The sequence below is a fragment of the Oreochromis niloticus genome, linkage group LG17 (assembly GCF_001858045.2).
Source record: "Oreochromis niloticus isolate F11D_XX linkage group LG17, O_niloticus_UMD_NMBU, whole genome shotgun sequence".
NCBI classification, from domain to species: Eukaryota; Metazoa; Chordata; class Actinopteri; order Cichliformes; family Cichlidae; genus Oreochromis; species Oreochromis niloticus.
This window is the reverse complement of record NC_031981.2, coordinates 33,383,468-33,407,622: the sequence shown is the minus strand read 5'-3', so window position 1 is coordinate 33,407,622 and position 24,155 is coordinate 33,383,468. Positions and strand designations below refer to the sequence as shown.

General features: G+C 40.0%; 1 protein-coding gene across 4 annotated transcripts in view; it reads left to right on the top strand.

Annotated features, from left to right (window-relative positions):
* kank4 (KN motif and ankyrin repeat domains 4) overlaps positions 1 to 24,155 on the top strand; it is a 76,613-nt gene that overhangs the window by 14,849 nt on the left and 37,609 nt on the right. The window contains exon 2 of one of the 4 annotated variants that reach the window (XM_013275840.3): positions 10,138 to 10,345. The exons of 2 other annotated variants lie outside the window; for them this stretch is intronic. The gene's annotated coding sequence lies outside the window, so the exon portion shown is untranslated. Of the gene's footprint in view, positions 1 to 10,137; positions 10,346 to 13,010; positions 14,193 to 24,155 lie in introns of those variants that run through there. One more of the 4 variants, XM_019347067.2, reaches the window with a different exon arrangement.

Genomic DNA, 24,155 nt, shown 5'->3' with positions numbered 1-24,155 from the left:
TCAGACTTTCATGAGCAGTGTGCAGACTGACAACCTGTAGTGTACTAGTCCAGAGAGAGGCATGGAGAATTTGCAGTTGTCCTGCACATCGTCATGCGCTTCACAAATATATGCAGTGAGCATCTGATATTTAATAATTTTTTTTATATTAGCATTTCAAGTTGCTACAGTTATGTTGCATTGTTACTATCAGACTTTGTGTCTACTATTTGCCACAGTTAGCCAAATGTATGTTTCTTTAAGCACCATTTACTCAACACCAGTATTGGGGTTGTTAGAATAGTAATGTGTTACATGTTACTTGTTACTTTTCTCAAAAGTAATGCAGTACCTTACTTAATTACTCTCTGGAGAAAGCAATTTGTTACTCTACTTGTGACATTACTTTCTCTTTTCTCAGTAAAATGAGTAAAGCCCAAATGCTATAAACGTGAATGCTATAGTGATTCTATATAAAAACTGTGAACGGGTAGAGATGGAGGCTGTGAGCCTGACTGCTCATCACTGAAGTTCAGGCTCTGGCTGCTGGTCTGGGGTCTGCTTACACTCAGCTTTAATGTAATTTGGGGTTCTTGGCTAGCTTCGTGTTAGCATGTTGTCTTTGCAGATTCTTGCACCAGCTGAAGTTTTGTTAGTAGTATAAGTAGTATGCAGCTGTTTCTGTCCTGGATGCAGTTTGCTTTTATTTTTATTGCACAATGATAAAGTGCAATGTCCATATTCCTGTTCCCCGTGTTATTAATATATTCTCCCTTATAACTTTTAATTTTGTAATAAGGAGTATTAAAAAAATATTAGGAGGATTTGAGTTTTATTATTGTTCGTTTTGAGAGTAAAGTTCAAATGTTGTGAAAAAAGTCAAACTTCTATTTTGCCTTTAATCTCAGTTTTTTTTCTTTAATGTGGTCCTAATATTCTGTCATGGGCCTTACAAGCAAGTCAAAATTTCACTGTGATTTACATTTATGATTAAATACAACAAAATAAACAGTGTTTCTAAGTACATCTTCAGAGAGTTGAGCATGCTTTTACTCATTAGACTGGTTTTGCAGTGCCATATGGAGATTTTTGGATGTGACGGACACAGTGTTGCGTTGGCACCTACTCCAGCACTTTGGGACTAAAAGAAAAATCACTGTGAGGTTAAAAAGGCAAAATGCTTTTAGAGTTTGAAAAATTAATTTAACAATAACCTTCTCTCATACATAATTAAGGCTGGAAATCAACAATTATTTTACAAAACAACACAGATTTTAAACCAAAGATATAATTAAATATATCTCTAGATAGGCTTGCATTATACATTTCACATATTAGCATCAAAACTGGAAAAATATTACAGTTATAGAACAGATGCTACTACTATCATCGCAGTTTGTTCCTGCTGTGTGGCCGTGCGGTTTCCCAGTAGACTGCTATAGTCGACACATGCTTTTCCAGCCTGCATCGTGGCACAAAAGGAAACCAAGAGTGACCCACTGACGCTTTGTTTTTCTGTGTCATGATGCGAGCACTGTGCATTGTCTGCAGCTGACTAAGCCTCTTCAAATCTCTCATTGCAGTGCGGCACTTTGGCCGCAACCCAGAGCCCCAGATTTAGCCCTAACCATTTCAACTGGGACACGCGTGCCAACTGTGGTTTAGTATGGAGAGAAGTAACTAGCCTGAATAATGAACCCAATTTGCCACCAGGAACGAGCAGATGGGTAATATTTAGTCTGTCTGTTCAGTCCGGTCCTGATGTGTCTTTATCTGAGCATCTTGCCATGTGTTTGTTTACTGTGTGAAGATATAGGCTGTCTAGATAACCTGCACATCTCTGTTTTTTATCTGCCAGTAGATTTATGGTTAACCTGTATCTTCTGTATATGGCGTCAGTGTACACTATGCATGGGCTTGCACTCATCTGCCTTCTTTATCGACACTGAAAACATGATCCTCCCTCCCTCATCCTCCCTCTGAGCTTTAATACCATGCAGACACAGGCAGATAAACACACACATGCATACACAAATGGATGGAGAAAGGTCTGCTGAAAAACGCACAATATTTTCCTCTCTCTTCCTGGCTCTTGGGTTATTTTTATCTTGAATGCTCGTAAGCTCGTAAGTCTTTCTTTTCACGCACCCCTCAGTGGCTTCTATCTTCCTTTCACATCGCTCGCTCTCTTTCTCCCTCTACTTCTTTGCTCTTTCTCTCCATCCATTCATTAAGGCTGTGTGAGAGTGAAGCTGCCAGTGAGGAGATGAAAGACTCCAGAGTGGGGTTTTCAACACAGATACACATAAACACATAGACTGTCCTACTAGTGCAGCGTGCATGCGCACTGAACTGAATGCATGCGTTTAGGTTCTTTTCTCCAGCATTCTGCCAGTGTTTTTATTTTTTTCAAATTCAAACGTATCGCCCTGCGTGCCGCTGAGCCGCCTGTGTGTTCAGTTTTAGCTGGGTCATTCGTCAGATTCGGAACCAATTCTGTCTGTTGGTGTGCACCTCAAAAATAACCAGGATAAGTCAGTTACCATAAAACCGTGACAGTGCATTTTAGATTTAGTTTTTAAAAAGAGTCTGTGTGCCTCCCTCTGATCTCCCTGTGGGTGAGTATGCAGTTACATGCATTTAGCTTGTTGGAAATAAAGGCTCTGCATTTTGTTCTGTCACACACAAATACACAATGACGATATTATTAGAGCTTCAACTTACAAATATTTTCAGTTGTGGTAATGTGGTTGAGTCCAAAATCCAAAAATAATTAACTTATACTGATACAAAACAAAGAAAAACAAGCAAGAAATTCTATTATCTGAATATTTCAAGTCAGGAAATGTTTGATCTTTTTATGAATGGCTTTTTGCTCACAATCAATTATTTTTAATAGGTGATTAATTGATCAAGTGCATTACATTGCTGCGTCACCTTGTCTACAGTTAAATTGCCATCTCATGACCTTAATGAAACATTTTGAACACAATGAAGGCAAATGTTGTTTTTATGATTTTTTTTTTTTTACATTAAACTACATTGCAGCATTTAATTTGCCCCACACAATGTGGAAATCCTGTCTTTGTCATCATGTATGAATTGTTGGTAGATTGGATCCAGTGTTGCTCAGCTGGGTCCCGACGTTTCCATGCCGAAGCCCAGCTGATGCTTGACATACAGCTTTATGGGGTGTTTAACATGGTGGTGAATGGGAAGGGGATAAGGTGACAGGCAGAAAGAGCCCCCCTTTGATGGGATTAGTACAGTGGCAGACAGGGACTAGTACTTTAGATTGATTAAAGTGTAATCCCGATGGATAATCATGCCTCCTAATGTGGCATGTGTGGCCAGCATCCTTCTGCAGCCCCCCATCTATATTCACAAACAATATCTAAATCTCATTTGCACTCTCTGAGCTGTCACTCTGTCTGTCTTATTCATTTTTTACATTCCTTATTATGATGTTTCTTGAATTTTGGTTCTTGATAAAGGTCAGGAGGAAGGGAGATGAGATGGCAAAGATAGGAAGTGAACACTGGCTGTGATGTTCTCCATCACTCAGCTTAGAGGATTTAAAGTACGGTATCTATCTTTACTCTACTTCAGTCTTCTGCTTTTGCGTGTGTTTTGGTCAGTGCAGAGTTATTGACTCCCTCACTGGGATAAATGCGCTTCTACTAGGAAAATAAAGCTTCCACATATCGGAACCATGTCAGTTGTAATGAGCTGTGCAAGGGACAAGTCAACTTCACATACCACTGCACACACATGTTGATCACTGTAAATAACATGTAAAAAAATAATATATAATAAATAAATAAAATGCTAAAGACTTTAAGGTAAATAGTATGAAACCCATCATGTTGTTTGTTTTTTTCTTAACCTATTTGAGCTGAAAGATAAAAATCTCCTACATATTATTGAACTGGTTTGCAAAGTGGAGCCCAGCATGGTTCCACACTTTGAGGTAGGAACTGGTTCTTGAATCAGAACTTTTCTGTCTGTCTTTACTCTTTGTGAGCTTGGCTGTCTCAGATTTCTACAAATTCAGACTCTGACATCTACAAATTTTAGTTTTAGCTCAGGGTTCAGCTTTTTGGTCCACGTTTGACCCATCTAACCGATTCACATAGAAATGCTAGATGAATTTCATTTGTTTGTTGTTAATCTAGAGATTTAGTTGTCTTGCCACAGACCTCTAAACTGCTTGCACACGTCTCATCGCCAGATTATCAGATTAGACTGATTTTTGAAATTTATTAAAGAGTTAAGCAGGTTCTAAGATTGTAGCTGTAAAGTCCAGCTTAACAACATAGATGTTGGAAAAAAAAAAACCCAGATTGGGTATTTTATTAACTCCCCAGCCGTGTCTGGCTGCTAAAATGTGAGGAAATGTGCCCGAGCACTCAGGAACAGAAGTCCTGCTGTTGCTGTTCTATAACATTACAATGAGCGCACTGGTTTCTTTACAGTTGTAATAAGAATGACTGTTGAATGCTGAATTATGAAAGCCCTAATTATGAATGACATTCTGGAAAAAGTATAGCCACATGTGAATTAATAATATACTTAAAAAAGCCCCAAGACACAATAAATGACCATTTTACTATACGGCTCAAAATGTGCCTTTCATGTGCCTTCTGTTAGCACTGCCAGAGCGAGCTGGGAATTTCTATTATCTACAGTCACAGAAAATTCTGTCCATTTTTTTCCAGGCATCATTCCCAGTATGTGATTAATGGGAACACTGTGCATAGAGGGCACTGACAGTATGTAAGAGAGTGGTTACTCAGGCATTATCGTGATGGGAAAGAAAAGCTGTAAGCTCTGCAGAGTCTCTGTGTGATAACAGGGAATTGGAACTTGTCTGCAGCCCAGAAAAGGAGGAATGCTATATATATTTAACAAATCCCCAGTCTGGATGAATTTGTCTTATTTGTATGTGATATTTGTTAATTTGTTATGAGATTAAAATGTTATTACATTTTGTTTATTGGTTTTTTGGGGTTTTTTTGAGCAGGTGGGGGGGTGTATTTGGCATGTTTGTCGTCTATATAAACTACCTCATTTATTCATACTCTCAACTATTTATTGTGCCATTTTGGGGCATTGTGAGAAAAAAGAGACAACACAGGCATTTGTAACAAATTGGATAGTGGGGGAATAATAAGAACAAAGAACGGTAGCACATTAGCAATTAGGAGGGGAAAAGTAAGCCTGAAAAATAATGACTCTTAGGCAACCGCATTATAACAGTCAGGCTATTTATTTCAGCTTCACACAGCAATCACACAAACATACTGGGCGATTTTGCAGACTTGGTCATGTTAATTCCTCCCCCTAGTTCATTTTTCTCACTTGCGCAAGCTGTACATTTTTTCTCCTTTCTTTTTGCTCAGTGATTTCATTATATCAATGCAGCTCAAGTAGTGACATCTTATCCTGGCAGACAAAGAAGGGAACAAGGAAGGAAATCAATTTTGAGAGAATAGAGAGATAAGATCCCCACTGTTGTGTGGAGATGAGAGAACAGAGATGTGGTTGACACGAATCCTGCAGCTAGTCATAATAAAACCTTGCAGGTTTTTTTTTAATGTTGTATGTAACTGACAGAATTATTGACCCATATGGTTCAATATAGGAAAAGCATGTAAAGCCAAAAGAGCTAAAGCTAATCATTTGCTTTTTAACATGTTAGTTGTAATCAGGGTTACTCTTGGTAAACTAACTGCATATCTAATCTAACTGAGCACCCAGAAAGCTTTTTGCTATAGGGTGTATTCGCACACATTCATTGTACATTCTCCCTATGCCTTTGATTGCTTCCAGCTCAGTGTTTTGCCAAATGACACTTTAACATGCGGTCATCGGAAGAACTGGGAATCAAACCACTAACCTCATGATTGGTAGACCGCCAGCTGAAGCTGTTCTCACAATCAGAAATTACACAGTATTATTACTAGGAAGCTGATAGATTAAATGCAGTCTAACGGCTGATTCAACGGCACTAGACTTCTCATATCCACTGACGTTGAGTAATATCTGGGGCTGCAGTGCATGTGTGAAAATGGCTTAAGCCATCTGTACTGTATGTTTCTGGCCATCTGCTCTCTCTACAGTGGTCGAAATGTCAATGCTTTTGATGGCAAGGTGACCAGATTAAACATTTTGACTTCTCCCTCATTGCTAAGCGTGTGACGTTTACGAATTAGTCACCAAGTAACAGATGGTTACTAAGTAACTGACACTAAGTAACACCAGTAGATATGTTATTGGTTTGCCAATCCATTACATCCTGTTCTATATTTGAAATATAGGAAACTGCTGACTTGACTTTGATTGATTCTGGGAAATAGTGACAGTGTGATAGACTGGTGACTTGTCTACAGTGCCCCCGCCTCCCACTGGGGAAAGCCCAAGCCCAGTGACCTTAAACAGCATGAAAGGACGTAGATGATGGATGAGTGGATGGATCGATGTGTTATATTGCCGTACATTTTATTACCCGTGTGCCAAATATAACAGCTGTATAGCAGATTAATGTTGCTCCCATTTCTGCATCAGTTATGCTTATCATCTCTTTATGGTTCTGCATTTTTTAAGAGGGATAGCATGTTGTATGTTGTTGCTCACTTTACGTTTTTAGGAATACATTTGGCCAGAAAGCTCATTTGCATTCTTTCTGAGAGTTACAGGAAGTTGGTGCTGCTCTTAGAGATAATAATGAGGCCAAGACTTCTCGGAGCCTTGTTGTCAAAATGAGGTTACTAGAAATGCACAATTATTCCCCTGTTAATGTTAAACCTGTGATCATTAGCCATATTTTGCAACAAGCACTGAAGTCAGAGATATGAGGTGCAGGCATATGGTGTTAGGAACAGGCATAAGACCATCTACATGTAAAATGCTTTAGAGGTATTGGTCGAATACAGGTCTCACTTCTAAATGTTTTGTTTGGATCCAAAAAACAATCATTTCCTAAACCTGAGCAACTCATTTTGGCATTGCACCCAACCAAAAAGCTAGCAAAAACAAAACAATGGATGAACTGCTTAAAACTGGTCATCTGAAGCAAGTCAGTCCTTTTAGACGTGTTAAAATGTCCAAATAATCAGCATGGTCAATGGATGGGTTCTTATATAGTGCTTTTCCACTCTACCTGAGAAGTCAAAACACTTTATACATCACGACTCATTCACCCAAGCACTTTTTTCTATTTCGAAGTGCTTTCTGTTGAATGTTCACTCAAACACTCATGCAGTGAAGGCATTAGCAAAAACTCTGAGTTTAGTATCTTGCCGAAGGATACTTTGGCTGGAGCAGCCAGGGACTGAACAATCAACCTTCCAATAAGCAAATGACCTGCTCTACCTCCTGAGCCACAACCACCCCAATGGAAAACAAGCATTCCTCCAGCCTTTGTTATATGGTAACAAAATTACCACATAAGAGGTAATTTTGTTTGTAACTCAACCTTTTAGATTGTGTAAAGAGTAAAAATTAGGAACGTGGATGCATCTAAGTGCTGTCTGCTCGGCCTCACCAGTGTTACTTTAACTTTAGCTTTAAAATCACCATCCAGCAATGTTTATATGTACGCGACATGGGACTTATTCACCTGTTCCGATGCTTTCTAAACATAATCTGCAACTTTAACCATCAAAAAAGGTTCTTAGATGGTAGCAAACATTATCGCTCATTTAACAGCTACTTAGCTATCAGTTCACCATTTATTAATTATGTTTGTTATAGTAAAAACACCCGGTCATTTGCATGCTGCAGGCTCTCAAACATATTAATAGATTAGCTTGGGTCTAATATTTCATGTCATTGTAAATTAAATAATGGTTCAGAAAAATAATTGGAAGATATTGCTTGGGGCGTTTAGGAGGCAGTGGGCATTTATCTTTGTTTGGTATTTTATAAGCTGACTGATCTATCAATTAGTTTCTTGCTGTTCAGCCTGATTAAAATGTGGTTAATGTGACACTACAGCTATTTTTGGCGATAACTCATCCAAGTGTGTTTGATTTCTGCCCCTTGCGATTTGAAATTCAGGTTTTGTTGATTCTCATGTTCCCCTCGCTTCTTCGCTTCACCTTAACAAGTGTGAAGATCCGGTAAAGCTGTCGAACACTGTGCCTGTCCCTCCAAAGTCTAAGAAGTAGTGTTTGTTTTTATTAGTTTTCAGTGCTGTTATTTTGTAGTTACTTTTTCAACCTGAACAGGCAGGTTAACAGCCAGCGCATGTATTTCCCAGGTCAGTTGATGGGGGTTGGGGTTGGGGGTCAAGTTTTTGTGGCCACATATGTGGTAGGAGAAAAAAAAGGAGCTGAGGCAGAAAGCAGAAACAAGTCATAGGAATCAAGGGCATGCTTGCACTCATCACTCTGAAGCTAAGAGAGGAGAGGCAGGAACAAACATGGCTTTATTCCATCTACTGAAGAGAGAGATAAAGGTGGTGTGTGTGTGCATGTGTGTGTGTGTGTGTGTGTGTGTGTGTGTGTGCATGTGTGTGTATGCAGCTATGGCCCTTTGAAGAGCTAGGGAATCCCATTGAGGTGACCAGCTCCCAGAATCCTTTGTCCTGCCTGTTTCCTGTAAGTGGTTTCATATGATCAGAAGCTTTCTGCCGCCCTCTGACAAACAGGAACCATGGAGAACATAGTTGTCAAACGTAAATGAACTGTGGGTCAATGCTGGCACTGTCATCTCATTGGAGGGTTCAAGCAGTACAAAAAACAAACAGGAAAACACCCACAAATATTTTCGAAAATGTAGTGTTTTTTTCATGTTAATATACGGGCCGCAAGTGGCCCCCGGGCCATGAGGTTGAGACCCCTGACCTAAAATATAGATCTATGGTTATAATACAGCAGGTACTGTATTAGAAAGCAATGACCTTAATTGACAACTGCTTTTCAACTAAGAACTGAAGCCCCAGCAGCACCAGCACATTTGTCCTTGTATCACAGCGTAATGAACTGTGGTTTTACTGGAGAGGCCTCAGGCAAATTTCTGGAAACTATGGAGAATAAAAAAAATATCACATGTTCAATAAGACCCTCCCCTGGATTATGAATTTAAAATTTATTTCATATCCTGCTTTATTTTTTTCACTTATTTAGACTTTTCTCCTGCACTCGTGGATCCCAGGAATGACTTTAAATATATTCCAAATAAAATGAAATCATCATTAGTGGGAGATAAAGAGATTTTTGCCCATTTGAATTATCTTGATCTTTGGCAGTACAATGTAATGTGGGGCAAAACTGTGCTCCTAGCCAGCACAGAGGGTTGCCTAAACACAGCCAGGATTTCACAGAACATGCGTGGCCTGTTCTTTTCCCATTTGAGTGCCTTCTGCCTTCTGCTACTCCCCATATTGGAAAACAGGATTCAAGTAAGACTTCATCGCTTATTTTTTTTTATTCATCCCCCTATGCTTAATGTGTAACATAGATTTTCATTTGCTCTTTATTTTACCTCAGTGTACAATTTTTATATTCGCGTGCTTCCTCACATACAGTTCCCTGTTCTTTAATGTGCATCTTTTATAAACATCAGAACTGCCTCTGAGCACTGTGTGTGTGTGTGTGTGTGTGTGTGTGTGTGTGTGTGCCGTGAGTCAGTCAGCTAGCCTCTTGTTTTTGGGTCCTCTGTGCTGCCCGAACAAAGTCTGTGTTTCTAAATGAGCTCCCTTCAGGCCAAACTGTATTGTGTTTTCTCCATTTGGGTGTTCTGGCCGCGGCTGTGTGTGAGTGCGCAGTTGAATGACCCAGTGCCCATCTGTCCTTATCTGACTGTGGCACTGCTTTTATAGCCTGTTACTGTCTTAAACTGTGGTTCGATTAGCAGTTACTAGATTATGGTTCCTGTGAAAACCTGACTGCACTTTAAGGGACTCATAAAAGTCAGTTTCACCTTTTCAATATCAACAATTCTTGTCCCTTCCTACAGATCCCCGTGCACGTATCTGATTTATAGACATAAAAAGTGGTTGAATCCCAGCCCACAATTTTGTAAAGAGTTTCAAGTTCCATCCATGGAGAAATGGAGTTCGTCGTCTGGTGTAAATGTGCTGTTATTTTGCCATCTGTAACAGCGTGTGTCTGTATGTGTATCACTTTGAAATCTCCTCCCTTTGTCCTGCAGTGAACCTACGAACACACACATTTCATCTCACCAGAGTGCAGTTTGAGTCTATTTCAAGAAGATGGTAATTTGGGAAGCTCTGGAAACAAAACAATGCTGGAAGAGTAGTCTTTTTACTCTGTCTGCGCTCTCTCTCTTTTGGCTGACTAATGTGAGAGCAGAGACTGGAGGAGGCTGCTGTCTTTTACTTCAAATGGAGGAAAATACGGTAAGTGGAGCAGTGTGGGATTTATTAAACTTCAAAAGATGGAGCACAAAGTATTTTCCGCAGCCTTCAAAATATGCATCTTTGCATTCACATTCTGGGTCCATCGTGTGCAACTTTTGTTTCCATTAACCTTTAACCTGTGCACTTTGAGCTTGAACTTCCCGTGCTTTGTGACTGCACTTTCTGCTGTATTCTCGGGTGATTAATATGCGTGCCGGGTGTGGATGCTATATGTACTCATGTGTTTATTTTCCAGCAGAACAGATCTATATTTATTCTGACAATAATCAGACACTGCAGTCAACTTTTCTCTTTTCATTTTCTTTTGCTTTTACTGTCTGTTTCCTATTTCTGTCTATCTGGTCATGTGTGTGCAACTTTACCAGCTTTGTCCTGTTCATGAAGTAAAACTAAGTGTTTGGTCTCATCTGGTATGAGCCAGTAAATTTTGACCTGATGCTGCTGCTTACAGTCTAATTTAGAATTCAAAACAGTTTACTAAAAGCCAAAAATCTTAACATCACAGTGGCCCTAGAGTAGGTTAGCAGATCACCAGGAGCATGAATGTGTTTTTAAAATGTAAGTACAAATTTGTTGGATAATTATTTGGATACCTACAGATTTAGAATTCCCAACAATTAACAAAAGGATCAACGAGCCTGCAGCGAAAGGGTCGGTAAACTGACAGCAGTGCTTGTTTCACCCTGCTCATCACAGTGGATATTGATTTTGAAATATATCCTAATGCCCTTTTAATAATATATTATAATGATTTCATCCATGCCACCCAACACGGCTGATGCATACAATGCATCCTTACGGGCATCTTTAAATGCTTGTATGTGAATGTTGCAGTCACATGACCGCGGCAGTGAATAATTAAGCAGGAATCCCAGAGCGGAAATGGTATCTGTCCGTCTCCTTATGTGTCTGTACTTGATTGTGTGTGTGTGTGTGTGTGTGTGTGTGTGTGTGTGTGTGTGTGTGTGTGTGTGTGTTTGAGAAAGAGAGAGAGAGAAAGAGAGCAAGAGTAAAAGAGAATGAAAGTGACCTTGGGAACCCTCTCCTTGTAGGAAAAAGTGGAGGGGTGGGTGGATGGGGGTTTAAGGAGAGGAGTGGGAGGCAGATTTCATTTGATATCGTTGCTTTGCTCAGGGAATACTCCCTCCTTCTTCTCTCACGCTGGCTATCTGTGTTTCATTCTTTGGTTTTATAGCAGAATAAAAGCTGCCCTTGGAATCAATGCCTTGGCTCTTCATATCCGTTACATGGAATTCACACAGGATCTGCTTAGGGACCATGGAAGAATTTTATGTCATTGACTATCAGAGTGTCTGACCTCTGCAAAACCTCAAGCAAGGATTAAGCTGAGACTAGGGCACCTTGTCTAGCCTGTTACGAGCTCCTCCCCACATGTGTATTATCGTTGTTTACACCAATTAGTTAAATATTTCAAGGAGACTTTCAAACTTTCCCAAATTTTTAATACCAAAGTCAGAGTTATGTTTGGACTTCTGCCAGTCGTCCCACACGCTGGTGTTAAGAAGGCACCGATCCATGTTCCCATTCTCATCATCTACCTGTGACAGGAAGATCAATTGGCTAGAAGCTAAGCCAACCTGAAAACAATTCATTTGGACTTCTCTGTGGTACAGCTGCACAGTGTGCTTGTTGCTACACAGTGACATACCTAAACAATAGCGCTGATTGTATGCCCAATTTTTTAATTCCAACCAAAATCATTATAAACAATCCAACAGCTTAAGAAAAGTTTAACTTGAAAGCTGCTATTTTTAGAAAGAGGAGACGTATACATGGCTGCACGGTGGTGCAGCAGTTTGCACTGTCACCTCACATCAGGAGGGCCCTGGCTTTGAATTTGTCAGCCACCACCTGGGGCCTTTGCTTGTGGAGTTTGTATGTTCCCCATGTGTTTGTATAGGTTCTGGGTATTCTAGCTTTTTCCTCACAGTACAAAGACATACATGTTAGGCTTTCAGTAGTTCTAAAGTCATCATAGTATGAATGTAACGGTGGATTTATTTTGATAACATGGTCTGGTGTCTGCCTTGTAGTAGACAGGCGACCTGTCTGGGGTCTACCCTTCCTGTCGCACAAAAAGAACAGCTGGAATGGGCTCCAACCCAGTAGATGAGTAATTAAGAAGCAAACATACCCATGTATTTACATCAATACAGAAGACATGCACAGGAGTAACACAGGCAGCAAACTATTCAATAACTTACATGGTGCAACTGTTCATCTGACCATTTCATGAAAAAACATCTTTCTGAAACCAACTAAAATTTCAATAATTTCAATAATTTGGCTCCAAACACTAATTATAGAATTAAATAGATGTGAATGATTTAACAACTTGTCTGTGGTAGAAGAGGAAACAAGCTGGGCTTTAAAGTACAAAAGACGATATGAGAAGGGAAAAAAAGATCAGAGAGTGGGGAAAGCAGCAGGCACAGAAGGAGACAGACCGAAGACAATAAGATTGGACTGACGGTGTGAGCTGACAGAGCCTGCAAGCTGTGGGTCAGAAGAAATGTTTCTTGTTTTCAATTTTTGTGTCTGCTGGAGGTTTTATTTAACATGATATCCTGGACCCTTTTTTTTTTCTCGCTCCTAATCTTTAAAAGCAAGGAACAATTTCATGAACAACCACCAGCAGATCACCTTTTATGATCCATAAACACAGGTATTTTCATTTATTCAGGCTGATTAGACATTCATATAGGTTGAGATTGGAAAAAAACAATTCTAATACAGTATGTGGTGGTCACTAGATTCACTGCTTAAACATGTGAGCATAATGGGCAGTCCAGATAATAAAGAGGAGACATTATTATGGAATATAAGTCTGTATTACTGAATACAGCTCAGTAGACGGGTTAACCAAAAAATGTTATTGAAAAATTTGTGATTGAAACAAAATTTGAACTCAAACTTTGACCATTTCCCAACCCCGAGGAGGTTACTGTGCAAAAATCTATACAAACTGTGAGCAAAAATAAAAGTAAACACCCGATGAAAGCAAAACTTTTGAAAAAACAAACTTCTGTGTTTGGCAGCACAGAAAGAATAAATCATTTGGCAACAGTTAAAGTGAAATGTGCGAAAATCGTTCCAAAACACATTTCACTAGATCCAAAGCTATTTCTTCTTGTTTTCTATCCAGAAACAAACTCAGTTATAACAAAAAGGACAAACGCTAATTAACCCGGTGTTTTAAATGGCAAAAAAGTTTTGGAAATAAAAAAAAAAGAAAGCTTTGTGAGCTTTGTAAAAGATTGTGAACTGACTATGTAATTCCACTTACATCTAAACACCTACTGCTCAGTTATTATTCAACATGCATAAACAAAAACAATATCTGTAAGGATTGGATTTAGCATCAACTCATTTTCATAGTTTTTTGTTTGTGTCATTAGATGTGGACTAAAGACACAAAAGCAGACAGGAATTGGAAAAAACTATTTAGGTTGAACAAAAGTGTAAGAGGGCAGTCATCTCTAAATTCAAAACTTAAAGAAAATGCAGGGAGAAACAAAGGCAAACAAACATACACTTGTCCCAAGTGTGTGTGTGTGTGTTTGTTTGGTGGGAGGGGAAGGGGAAGGATGGGACTATTTATACACACATGGTTATCAAAGAAGTGGAAACACCTGGAGGAACGAGACACAGGTGAGGTTAATCCCACAGGTGAAGACATTCAATTACAATGAGAAAAAAAGAGGAAGTAAAACTAAATGTAAGAGATGACAGGAAACTGATTACAAAAATGAAACAGGAAGTGAGTAACAATAACTGAAAACTGGGAAGAAGACACGGGGAAAAGGTAAGAAGATTAATTAAATAACAAATACAAAGTAGAAATAAAATATAACCAGAACTGAAAGCTCACGATACTCAAGAGTAAGTGAAAATTGGAACTTAAATTGTAACAAAACTAAAAACGAAATGCAAACTCAAAACCTTGGCAACACCCAGAGATATTGGACTTTCTGACAAATAGACCCCAGCAGGTCAGACTGGGCAACAACATTTTCTCGGTCATCATTCTGAACACCGGCATGCCCCAAGGCTGTGTGCTGAGCCCTGTATTTTTTCTTTTATAAAATTGATGGTGTTTTTCTCACTTTTATACTTAAATGCAAAACGTATAGCTGGTGTATGGCTTCTTATTCCAGCTTTATTATTTCACTCTCTGTGCTTTTTGATAACCTCATCAATCATCCTGATCTTAATGTTGTTTCTTTCTTGTATTATGTAAATCTTTTCGCCACTGGGCTGGTATTTGTTTGTGTTTTTCCAGGCTGTAACTAATATTCTTAAGCAATGAAGGAGCAAAGTTACACATCTGCTGTCCATCCATCATCACGTTTTGTCCCAAACTAAGATGACAGATGGCAGGCTGTTGCCTTCACCTTTTCTTTTTTAAATCCTTTAATCTTCTAACATGCCTAAATATTAACACTTTAAACCGGAAATTTACACCATATCAAAAACACAAGATATGAGAAAGCACTGATGCAGTTAGAACCCACTGACCAGCACTTTCTTTATCTCAGTTTGGCAAGATGCAAAAATGATGGATCGTGTCAAAGTCGGAACTCAGTGGAAAATCCATTTTCCCCTGAGAAAACTTTTTTATTTGCATTATCATATTTCACGCTTTATGACATAATGTGACTGAAATGTTGTATTTTGAGATTTTCGATTTTGCTCGCGGCAAAGCAAAAATGGTCTGATGATTGAAATAGCTGGAGTTAACGAGGTGAGAAAAAATAGTACTTCAAAGCCAGAGTTGGGTGGTACAGAGCTCCAAAGTAGCTGGTACTTAGGTTTTTTTCTGCTCATTAGGATAAAGTAAGAAGAAAAGAGAAGAGGAGTAAAAGTTGAGTTTGTTTGCCTTAAAGTTCTTCTTTAGCAACTCCTTTGTTGCCTTGATGGTATGTTTCAGGTCGCTGTCATGTTGAAAGACCAATCCATGACCCATTTTCAGTGTTGTGGCTGAGGAAAGGAAGTTTTTCATCCAAGATTCTACAATACACGGACCCAGCCATTCACCCCTCAGTGTGTCAAAGTCATCCTGTACCTGTAGCAGAAAAACAGCCCCAAAGCATAATGTTTCCATCTCTGTTCTTGATTGTGGAGTTTGTGTACTTTGGGTCATATTCAACAATTCTGTTTGGTCTGTTTTTGATTGGTTGCACCAGCAGCATTCACCTTCTCACCAAGCGTCTTGATGATAGCCTTGTAGCCCATTACGGCCTCGTGCAGGTCTGCAATCTTGTCCCTGACGTCCTTTGACAGTTCTTTGGTTTTGCCCATGTTGGTAGAGAGGTTGGAATGGAAGAAACTGATTCTATAGACAGGTGTGCTTTATACACATAACGGACTGAGATCTGGAATATCTGTAATTGCTTGCTTGATTGATTGACTAACTATAATCTGTCTACCACATGGGCACAAAACCAATCTGTGAAATCTGGCTGGGTTGTACGCAATCAAATACTATTTCTAATATTTAAATACAAATACTAATATTTCACCCAGTGACATGCAAACTAATTCATAACTTTAATCAACTTTAATTAATTTATGTGTTCATTTCTTTGTAAGTGATCAAACTTAGGAATTCAGCAGGAGATCAAATCGTTATTTCCCCCATTGTATATCTGCTACACAACATTAAACCCACTTCCATAATATCAGGGCATAGACAAGGGGCCTTACACTTGTTGAGTCAATACACTTGCTAAAAAGGGACTCTTTCAAATAGATTTCTTAAGGGGTGGCCACAGCAGATCGTCTGCCTCCATTTCACCCTCTCCCTTCCTACTTCCTCTGTCACCCCAACCCTCCTCGTGTCCTCCTTCAGTACATCCATGAACCTTTTGTGTGGTTTTCCTCTTTTCCTCATTCCTGGCAGCTCCATATGTAACATCTTTTGTCCAGTACTTATCCCTCCTCTGCACATGTCAAAACCATCTCAGCCTTCCCTCTCTAATGTTGTTTCCAAACCTGCTCAGCCTGAGCTGTCCTTCCAATATACTCATTTCTAATCTTGTCTCTCCTGGTCACTCCTAATGAATTTTTTTATCTACAACTATGCTACCACCAGCTCTGCCTCCTTTTGTTAGTATCAACATCTCCAAACCATACATCGTAGCAGGTCTCACTATCATCTTGTAAACCTTCTCTTTTACTCTTGCTGCTATCCTTCTATCACAAATCAGCCCTGACACAAGCCCTTTTGCTTCAAATCGGGTCCTTTTATTCTCATGATTTACAATAGTGGAGGGATAGTAAAAAATTTATAAAAAGTTATAACCTTGAAAGAAACCATTGTGATCCAGCCAAAATGCTAAAGCCTGACATCAGCATCAGATAAACTGTGGGATGCATTTTTGCTAAAGGCAAAGATGTGACATTTAGTTTTTTACACTGAAAATGATTTTCGAATTGCTCTTCTGAACCAGAATGGTTACAGCAAGTAAAGCGTGTTTGTTTTCAGCCCACTTTAATTGGTGTTATTATTTCCCAATAAATTTTACAGCTGCCATGTTGGGTGCGGTCTCAGTCACTGTAGTGCTCTGAATGTGCTATAGCTCTGATATTGCATTTCTTATTTTTCAGCGGGGCGCTCAGACCAGAACTGGAAGGAATTTAAAAAATTTTCACCCAGGATTTTCATGTTTCTGTGCCGAGATCTGTTGGGGTCGGTCGTGTTCCTAACAGTTCACAAATCTGCTTTTATCTGATCACATTTCATGTAGTGAACTTTATCTAACAGGATAGGCTGGCCCGTTCGTGACCGGAGAGATGGCGAGCCATTGTCTCAGACCCTCGTATCTGCTGTGAAATATTTGCTTTGGCATCGGAAAACTGGGAGTGTTGGCAGTTTTCCAAATAAACATAAGATGTCTTTACTACAGCATTGTGTCTCACTTCCACTCCACCCCTCTGCATGTATTTAAGAAGGGATAAAGCCTCTGTTTTTTGTCACTAAGAGGAATCCCAGTTCGCCCCCATGGTACTGCCGAGATAGACGACTTCTATCAGACAGGGAGAGACAGAATGAGGCGAGTTGAGCGGGGGTTTAGCTACAGAGAAGCAGGTACCCCTGTAGGACACATTGTTTTGATAGATTTGGGGTTGATGATATTTTGGGATTCAGCTGCAGGGGACTGTGAGGTGAAATGATGTCCCCATTGTTCGACTGTGTCTCAGATCCTCCACATCTATGAGTGTATTCCTCTTATTTGTGCACTTACTGCGTGTTCTCAAGCTGCTGTTTGTTTTGGTTTATGGTGGTGTGCAATTTTTTTTTTTTTTTTTTGGAAAACCCGTATCCAGCCAGTCTTACGCAGCTAAGACAGAGACAGACAGATGGATGGTGCAGCATTTTAAAATTGAGTAGCTACATTTTGCCGCAGGGGCTGAATGAGGGTTGGTCAGAACCCACTGAAAGCGCTTACAGCGCAAGATCAAAAGCACTTAGAAAAACTTTGGTTAATTAAAGCGATTGCACGGACGTGATTAGAAAGACAAAAGTTGAGAGAGAAGCAGCACATCCCTCACAGAAATTAATAATTTAATAAAAAAGTGTGCTCAAAAGTCCCTTTGAGATGCTCTGGAAAATACCAAATATACCATGCTGTCACCCTGCCATTATCTCAGTTGGCAGTGAGAGGGGGAAGAAAATTAAAAGCTCTGCTGTCAAAATGAGTCCAATCTGTGCATTACAGGCACGGCCAATAATCAGCATCCCCTCATCTCCATCTTGTCAGTCTGTCATTTTATTTCTTCCTTTCCCTGTTTCGTATGTGGTTTCATTTCCCCTCCGCGCTGTGATGAATGTCTGTTCTCTTTGAACTGTGTTTGCACTCTCTGTTTCAGTTTGATCTCGAGAATAAGTTCAGTGAAGAAGCACTTGCACCATTAACTCGTGTCCCATAAATGTGTACTTCTGGTGTGGAGTAGTTGATACACCAGTGGAGGGTGAGTAACTGTGGAGGGTGATTCCTCTGCCACTTCAGCACCATAGAAAACAGGTAGAGAAAGGTAGAGAAAATCTATTCTCTACTAGGGTTGGATGAATATATCAAGTATCGACAGGCTGATCGCATCGGCAATCGTTCTTACTTGTTTGCCCATGAGTAAGTTTGCTAATAATGATGGAGCTTATAGAAGCAGTCAACAGAAAAGAAAAATAATAGCACTGTTTTAACAGCACCCTCTTTCATCTGTGAGCAAATGCACCCTCCTCAGAGTGCGCCCAAATGCTTGTTGATGGAGCTGCAAAAGCTGGTGATAGCCTAGCATACTCAGCCGGATGGTGGACACGTACATGCTCATGCAAGTTAGTCGTGTTTGAGTACTTTGCTCACACTATACGTCTGCACAAGCGCATACCGCTTTGGTTACATCCTTAGGTTTACCTCTTTCATCCCAAATGGACAACTTTATATGTTTTTTTAGTGCTGTCAGCATTAACACACCATTATCAAGACTAACGCGATTAACAGTTAACCCATCTGGAGCGCAGACTGAGTGAAAATCCCTAAAATGTCTCTGTCAAAGCATTTCGGGCAATTTGTCCAAAGTTTGTTCATTCTGCGCTCCAGATGGGTTGAGCGCGTTAAACATTTTAATTGTGATGACGGCGTTAATGCTGACAGCCCTAATTTTGGGGGGAAATTAGTTTGTCCATGTTTGGACTTCTGGGTTGTAAACGCCCAAATCAGTCAGTGCATGATTACATTGCTCCGCCCATCAAAAAGTCTGCGCATGCACGAATGTATTGCCCATTGTCGATTAGTGGACTGACAATTGTCGGTTGGAAAATTTTTACATATCGCCCAACCCTACTCGCTACTACTATACTCTGCTGTAAATGCTACTAAAGCCTTCCAAAAGGTGTTAATGTATCTGAAACCAGTAACTAGCAAAGACAGATTGACCCCAAATGTCTGGAAATCTAATGGGAGGAAAGCTACTTCTGGTTAGCTCTGCTGCTAACTGCTGTTTGTGTGCATCTACGCAGCCCTTTGTCTACAGAGCAAGAAGGATTATGGCATATGAAAACTTTGAAGGCTATAAAGACACTTGCATAAACTCCTCCAAAAAAAGTGAGTGTATTGCCCATTGGCAATAACGCTTTGGGTATGGCAAAATACTGCTTGGAAGTTGGCTTGAACAAGAAAGGGAACCATAATGGGGCATACCGCAGAGTAAGAAGCCTGACAATGGCTGCAGTGGATGGCTTTAATCATTTTGACTACACTCCTACAAAGTTCTTTGCCTATTATGACTTCTGTCTTCTCAGCTGTTTGGTGGCCCTTGTTCCCAACTCATGTAGAATAGCTTGCTGTTGCTCTTTGTGCAGTACTTCTGCCTGCAGCGTTCAGCTGTACTTAGTGTGCTTCCCTATGTGGCAAGACATATAATGGTAAAAGAGAAGAAAAGCATAGAAAGAAATACAGGTGGAGAAAGAATGAGGTCAAAGAAATAGAAGGGTTTGGCGCTGACTCACTGTTTCATAGCTGTTGGCAGCTGTTTCTCTACAATGCCACTAAACAAAAACCTCTCCCCTTGGTTGCACTTCATCTTCCACATTAGTTTGACACTCAGGCTTTTTAAGATGGGGAACCATGGAGAGTGTCAGGAAAGATAAGAGAGCGGGTATGACACGCGAAAAAGGGCTATGAGCCAGGCGTGAACCCTTGAAGTACATGGTAGAAAGCTCAAAACGAGGTTAGTCACCAGCACTGCCCCCCTTTGACGCTTGTATTTTTTCGAGAGTCTTCTCCTTTCCTCTCAGCGATTAAAAAAAACAAAAAAACAGCGAGTGGGAGTAAAACGCCCGAGTCCACGTTTTCATTTGTGTGTAACTGGAACCATACCAGAAATAAAATCCCACAAAAGACATTTTATTTACCCAAAGAAATTACTCCCATTGTTATCAGCAATTATGCAAATCCCCAAAGTCATCCCAACATGTGGCCTCAGTTTTTTTTTTTTTTATATAGAACATTTTGTTTGAATTATAGAGATTTATCTCATGGTTTTTCCCTTTTTAACTCAAAGGAAAACATTACATTCACACAAAGGACTCCCTCAGGGCGGATAAAAATGGCTCTGCTTTGTGTGAGCACTATTCAGTGGTCTGAAGCGGGAGATGCAGTCTGTGAGATATGTTGTACAAAATTATGTTTGTCTTTATAATCATTTGGCCTCATTACTGTGCGATTAAGTGCCACATCTTGAAGCCTTTTGATGGCGATCATGTTTAGTTGTCGTATCTGTAAAATCTTAGGACCTCATAGATACTCTTGCAGAAGGAAGACCAAACAAATGGATTTAACCCCTTTAGCATCAACACACCTCTGACCCACACATAACCCACATACCCCCTACCCCCATTTTCACTTATGTAAGGGGAGATTCCTGGGAACTGTTCAGACAAGTTCGCGACCCCGTGTAGCTTCCCATCAGACTCAACAACAAATTGCATGTGGTGAGAGAGCTGACGCAGCCTCCTGGCTACCACTGCTGTTTTCCACGTGTACAGTGTGGCACAGAGCGAACTCAGATGTGCTCGGCTGCAGGTGGACAGTGTAGGTGCTGTGGTGTGTGGCATGGTTCATGTAACATGCTTATCACAATCAAAGTAAAGCAAATAATATTATACCTTTTATTCATATCACCAAATTGCTTAGCCTGCTTTCAGTCTCCGTGGACCTCAGTGAGAGCAACATTTTACGGGGCAAGTTTGCAAGCTTTTTAAGTGTTATTAGAAATTTTTATGTAATAGAAAAATTTTGTTGTCACAAAATAGTCTTACAGCAGTGTTGTTATAGTGGAAGCAGAGGAGCATTTGTTTATCCAGCAACAAGAGCCAGAATGGGAGGAGGGTGAAGTGGATGGAGGATTTTCACCTGAACAACAGCTTAGCAAGTCTGTATAGCTCGGTCTGCACAAACCTTACTGTAGTGTCAAGAAATAGATTTAGAACAGTTTTGGAAGGCACAGGGAAATTGTGTCCCACTATTAGGGGTGTCAGACTAAGACAAAAACAAGCCTAATTAGATTTAATGTGCCATTCTAGACAGCACGAGCAAACAACATATTTTGCTGTTTGCTTTGGAGGACTTGCTGCAGATCAGCCTGCCAGATCATTTCCCAGATCTCTGCAACATTTAAAGCACTAACAGGTGAAGTGAATCATCTTGTTTCAATGTAACATGCTGCTGGCGTTCATATGGTTGTTACTTTTTTCATGCACCGCCCACCTATATTGTTGCAGACCTAACACATTCCCCATTGCAATGGCATGCATTCAAGGAATGCCGCTTCAGGATGATGATGAGTGCCGTAATCGGAGAGTGCATCCTGCCACGCCATGAATTAGTGGCTCTATGACCATGACCTGACCTGGCTTCTTAACTCCCCTGATCCCAGTTGAATTGAACACACCGCTGGAAATACTGAAACCAAGACAACCCAGAGTTCCGCCGTCCAGATGGGTCAGTGCTCTTTTGGCATTAGGAAGTGTGCATTTTTGTTTTGCAATTGAGAGTCCGGAGTCATTATTCTGTATTTTTAGGCTGATAACATCACTGCAAAGCATTTTCCAAAGCATATGTTCCTAGATTGATTTCCTACTTTCCCAGCATCTGTTGGTTTCTGTCCATCTCACAGTGTGGTGAAAATCAACATGGAAAGACTTGAAACAGGCTTTGATTTATTTCTGAAAATAAATCTAAATGTAGACTGAGACTGATTTGCTGTTATACAATCACCATGTGTAATATTGTCTACAGCACAGACTGTTTTCATCTCTGCTGCAGGTTCAGTCTTAACTGCTTTCATATCGTTGTATGTGTTTGCATACATAACCTACACCTTTCCCGTGATAGGCGGGAGGTTCAGATACACCGGCTGTCAGTTCTGGTTATTGTTTAAGTTTTTGTGGCTTTGATGCTGATTCATGGGCAGGAATACCTATGGCTAGACACCAAGAAGGAGAAAAACAACACACACTGTGCTTCTACAGTGAAACACAGATAAATAAACACATGAACTACTGTATAAATGTACTTCCTCCATGCTCCCTTTGTGCTCTATAGATTTGGTTTCTTCGATGTTATGCTAATTAGTGATATTAAAAACCAGCATTTAGTTTGTATATTCCTTCGCCCACACAGGTCAGCAGAGTTCAGGCCTTTAGAAGAGACTGTCTGTGGGAAGCAATCAGCTTATTGCTCGGCCATACTTCACCCACACTTGATGATAAATCTCGGTTTCTTTCTTTTTTTTGTCGGTTTGCGCTTTTTCTTTTTGCCTTTTTCACACTTTTATGCAGATTTTCTCCATCCTTCCAAATCGGAAAACTATCTCAAAAAGTCAGAGAGTGACACGAGTTTTGTGTTTTTTAAGGCAGGGAGGCATTCAACAAGAAACTAATGCTAAAGTTACACTGTTGCCAGCAGTACCCGGAGAGTGGCTTCTCAGAAATCAATGAACACTGGACATGTAGCGAGCGAGCCGATGGAAACATGCAAGCTCATAAACTGCCCATCATTACTGATAAACATGGTGTATTGGATCGAATGGCAAAAAAATAAAAAAAACAAACAAGTGATTTAGGTGATTTGTGCTTCATTGATTCAAATGAAAGCATAATAAAATGAATTGAAATGAGGCTTTCATGCTCACTTACACTTAAAGTAACACAGTAAAAGGGTTGGAAGCCTTTTACAGTGAAATAGTCCAAAGATAAAGTTTCGGTGCCTGTATTGCACTTTTTCCCAGCTCATTTTAGTTGTTTAAATTTCACAGTGAGAAACAGTTAAAAGCAGTTGATATGCACTGGTCTGACCTCAGTACATGTGCATACGCTTCCCCAATTTATTTGTTCTAATGAAGTCTCTCTGGGGCAGCGAGAAAGGATTATTGATTTAGCAGAAATTGTGGATTGTAGTAACTCTTTTGAGGCTCCGGTGAGAGCGTAAAATAAATGGGCAAACCATGGAAATGTGCTCTTGTGGCATACAAAGAAAAGCATCTGGAAATTCTAAATGAATCTGAAATAACAGAATGTAGAGCTGGACTATTTTACAAATGACAGCTTTCAGTACTCAACCTGTTGTTGTCACTGTTTGCTGACATAGTAACATAGCAACCATATCTACATGAAAACGATGAGGATTGAAGTAAGGCATGCTGTATTTTTCACTTTTACTGCTCAGCCACAAAAGGCTGATGGGGTATTGTCGTCACCCCGCCGGGCAGGCAGCGGGCGGCTTCAAATGAATACCACAGGTGTATCTACTGAAAATCTCAGGCAAGTTCGAATCTCACTCAGCTCGACCTCAAGGTCAAGAACAGAGGTCAAGCTTTCTGAAAATCTTGTGAATGCAATAACTCAAGAAGGAAGTCATCTACGATTTTCAAATTGATACATCTACTAAAAATCTTGGATGAGTTTGAATTGCAGTGACCTCGACCTAAAAGTCAAATTAAGTTTTCTGAAAATCTTGTGAATGTGATAACTTGAGAACAAGGCAGTGTAGGTTTTTGAAAGGGATACCGTGGGCGCGTGTACCAGCAGGCTGAGGGGTAGCACTGGCGGCTGTCGGTATTTTTTGTATTCTCTCTGCAATCTCACCATATTTGATTGGAAAGTCAAGAAAAGCGTGATAGTTATTGATTTTAATCTGCAGTCTTCATTTCGTAGCACTCTGTCTCTCTCATACACACACAGTGTTCAAGATAGCTCAGATCGTTTCCA